This window comes from Camellia sinensis, chromosome 8 (assembly GCF_055761805.1).
Source record: "Camellia sinensis isolate YWXY chromosome 8, ASM5576180v1, whole genome shotgun sequence".
Lineage (NCBI taxonomy): Eukaryota > Viridiplantae > Streptophyta > Magnoliopsida > Ericales > Theaceae > Camellia > Camellia sinensis.
The window spans coordinates 31014667-31018797 of NC_138968.1; the positions used below are offsets into that span (position 1 = coordinate 31014667).

At 32.7% G+C, this 4131-nt stretch overlaps 1 long non-coding RNA gene across 1 annotated transcript; it reads right to left on the bottom strand.

The window, feature by feature from the left end:
* Positions 1–748: 748 nt before the first annotated feature.
* Positions 749–2169, bottom strand: LOC145796872 (uncharacterized). The gene is made up of 2 exons (XR_014337511.1): positions 1393–2169; positions 749–1043 (listed from the first exon to the last, which is right to left on the bottom strand). It is a non-coding gene; the product is annotated as an uncharacterized LOC145796872 (long non-coding RNA).
* Between the last annotated feature and the right edge of the window lie 1962 nt (positions 2170–4131).

Sequence of the window (4131 nt, forward strand, 5' to 3'; positions counted from 1 at the left end):
AAGAGTAAATTCACTGCTTATTAACCAATTCCCCCTATACAGTGAGAATACGCCCAATAACACTACACTGATACCACAACCATTACCTAGATTGAAACTGTTATATAGACCACGCAACCATTGATCTCCAATGGATCAACGAGAACTATCTATCACAATGAATCATTAGACATTCCACCCTTCTTGACAAACTTTGTTTTTTTAAAAAAAAAAACTATTTTTTTTTTTTAAAAAAAGATAGATTTTATTTTATTTTATTTTATTTTGACTTCAGCTGCACATTTTAGTAAAGAGAAACTTTGCATTGAGAAATGCTTCAGAAATTTTAATGTTATTATCTTGATCATTTCCATCCAAACTTAACCCACCTATTTTGTGGTTAGATGCATAGATTGCATTATGCAAATCTTCCCATTTAAAACCAAATCTTCCATTTGTTTGTTAGCTTTGTGATCCAACATTCTTGTTAGAGGACTAATGAAAAAATAACAGGAAAAAGATGACCATCAACATTAGGAAAGTATATTACATTTGAAGGTATAAAATGGTAAAGCGCCTATATCCTACTTCAAACAGCTTAAACCATAATTAACACTCTAAGAACAAGAAATAGCCAATCTCCCATTAGTTTCTGCTTAGTCTACCCATTCAAAGTCACATCTTCCATTAGTTTGTTAACTTTTGGGTCCAGCATTCTTGCTAAAGACTTGTAAATAAAAGAACAAGGTAAAAAAAGATGAACAAGTAATTTACATAAATATTTACTACATTTTAAATATAAAAAAATCGTGAAGTGTTGATATCCTAGTTCAAACAACTAAACCATTAGTCATTATTACTAACAACCCAATAAAAAATAATACAACACAGTAACATCTAAAGTCATCTACAAGCTTGTAGTTATATGTTTCCAGTTAATATTTCATTCATATTGACAAATTTTACCTCTCCTAAGACACTGGGCAGCAACATAGTCTGAAGCTGAGAATGATCGGAAAAGGGCCAGATTAGTGCAAGTGTCGTAAGTAAGTTTCCCACCTTTCCTATACAAAGAGAGAAGAGCAAACTATATAATCTAAAATCATTTTGAATAGAAATTCAGTGCAAAAGTTTTGTTTGCATATCACTAGTCTAGTCCAAATTATGAAATAATCCTTCAAAAACAATCAAAAGTTGGTCATCATTTTCCACATTCTATGATCCAAAAGTAACTATGCAGTAATTATAGCAAAGTAGCATCTGATGTAAAACTTCAGTGAACATGTGTAGATGATCCAACATGAGCAATTTTAACTGAATTCTATGCACTGAAATCTACCATAATTAACTGAGTCCTAATGCTGCAACAGTGCTATGCAAGAACTACGTTGAAACAAAAATTATTTTTCTTACAATCCCGAGTGATACTAGAGGCGACAAAAGCTTTACATTCCTATCCTCCACCAGAACCCAAAGTCATTGTAGTTTCTACTGTTAGGAGTTCATAACACCTAATCAATGATAAATATATAAGCAGCATTTAATTCATGATTAAAAGGAATATAAAATTTCAAACCAACAAACCAGCCCTCAAAACCTCTCTATGACATTTTTACATACACTTGGCGAGCATAAATCAAAAAGATTAGTTTCGTCACCAACATAGGAAAACAGACCAACCTATTTTCACAAACACTGGCACATGAGGCATGAATAAATGACAAATCTCTTTTGCAACCGACTAAAAGTTGCATAAATATGATGCTAACTTAGATGACTTCAATTCTAAAAAAAAAAAAGAACATCCAAAATCTCAAAAACTCAAATTTCTTTCATTGCTTTTGGAACATTTGAACAAGGGTTCCTCATAATGATAATTGTTTTTGCGAAATTGTGTGTGTGTGTGTGAGAGAGAGAGAGAGAGAGAGAGAGAGCTTCCATTCGGAGAAAACAGAGTCATGTTGGTGCGTGTACAGTCTTCCCTCTTCACGATGGCGATGGTAGAGGAGGAGGAGGAGGAGGAGGAGGAGGAGGAACTCTGGTTGTCGGCAAACCAGAGAAAGAGCTGCGGTGAGAGAAAGAGGGGAGAGGAGCTGTGGAGAGAGAGAGGGAGAGAGTGAAATGCTAAAAATAGTGGGAGAGAGAGAGAGTTGCTGGTTTGTTATGATTTGGGTTGGAAACAAAATACATATATAATTAATAACAATTTGCACCTAAATATTTTAATCGCTAATTATTTTTTTATTCCCTCCAAAATTTGAAATTTTCCTCCAAATATTTTAGTTTTTTGGTGACTAAAATATTCTTTTGTCGCTGAAAATATACTTTTGGCAATCACACTTTTGGTTCCCAAAGATAAAAAAAAATTTAATTCACTCACAATTTTCTCACTGAGGCAGATTGCCGACTCAAAAACTTTTTGCGACCCCACCATTTTCGTCCCTTGAGTTGCCGTCGAAACGCCGTCGCAAAAAGTTTTTGCGTCGGCAAATCCGCTATTTGCGACGGCAAGCTGCCGACTCAAAAGCCCTGCTTTTTAGTAGTGTACCTTACACTTACACCTTACACTTACACATTTTGTAAAAAATTAAACCTTACACTTACACCTTTTTTGAAGTTGCACACCATGTGCAACCCACTTACACCTTACACCTTACACTTACACCTTACACTTACACCTTATACTTATACTTATACCTTACACTTACACTTTTTGTGTAAGTGGCACATGGTGTGCACTTGCACACTTAAGAAAACTCCTTTTCTTTATTATTCATAGACCTTGCATGAAGTTTTGTGGGAAGGCTTAAAAAATACAACGTGTTTTATGTACATATTTTTATAATTTCCAAAACCTGAGGCTCAATTGCTAGTTTGTTAGCCTAAGTAGCATGGATATCGACACATTACACAAACACGATTTGGACAGATCGAAATGAAAATTGTCTTCTATGTATATACATCTTCTAAATATATAACTGTGACACGACCCTTATATGCTAATAAGCATTACAACTGTGACACAATTTTACGCACATAGTGCGTGAGGTTCCAACTAGTATGTCTAAACAATTGGACCATCATCAATCATTGTCTTTAATTTATACAAATTTAATTTGGGTAAATTATAAATTACACTTTGCTCCCATTTAAGTTTTATCATTTTTGGCTCTTAAAATATTTTTTTCCTCCAATTTAATCCTTAATGTTTATAATTTTTTTTTAATTTACTCCAAACACTAGCAGCCATTCAAATTGTCACGTTGACTGCCATGTGGCATCACGTGACATAAAACTATTATCATACAAAATTTAACCCATAATCCAAAACCAAACCCAAACCCAAAAATTCAAAAAAAAAAAAACCCAAATACTAAAATCAAAAATCAAAACCCAAATCAGTTATACTTTTTTGAGACACTAAACAAGACAACCCCAAGATTTACAGAAATTATCCAAGATTTAATGGTTGGATTTGTTTGGTGAGAACAACACACCTGGTCAAAATGCAGTTGGGTTAATTACAAAAAAAATAAATAAATAAATAAATAATCTTTGGTTTTGCATATTTTTCAATTTAAGGCTCATTGTTTCAATTTCGATAAATTAAACCTTGGAGTTTCATCCGTATTTCAATTTACACAGTCCCTCTATGTAAGGTATTGGAGGGGTTTAAATGAAAATTTTGTGAAACCTTAAGATTTTTTGTGTAATTAATCATTTTTTTTAAAATTAAAATCACTAAAAATAAAAAATGGTTAATTACAAAATAAATTTCAAACTTTTACATGTTTTTTACTTTAAACCCTAGTGTTTTTCATTTTAACCCCCCTCTGTTACCTTACACGAACGGAGATGGACAGAAGAGACAAATTGAAACTCGGATGAAACTCTACGGTTCAATTTGTCAAAACACTAGATTTTAAAGTGAAAATTGTGGAAAACCTTGAAGTTTTTATTTTATTTTATTTTATTTATTATTATTATTATTATTATTATTATTATTATTTTATTTTTTTAAATTAACCCAAAAGAAAACTGAGCAAACTTTTGGCACACCACTCCCAACTCCAGAAAGGCATTCCTCACTATACTTCCTTCGCATCTAACCTCTCCACTCATGCTTCCACATCCATCACTCATTTTTCTGCC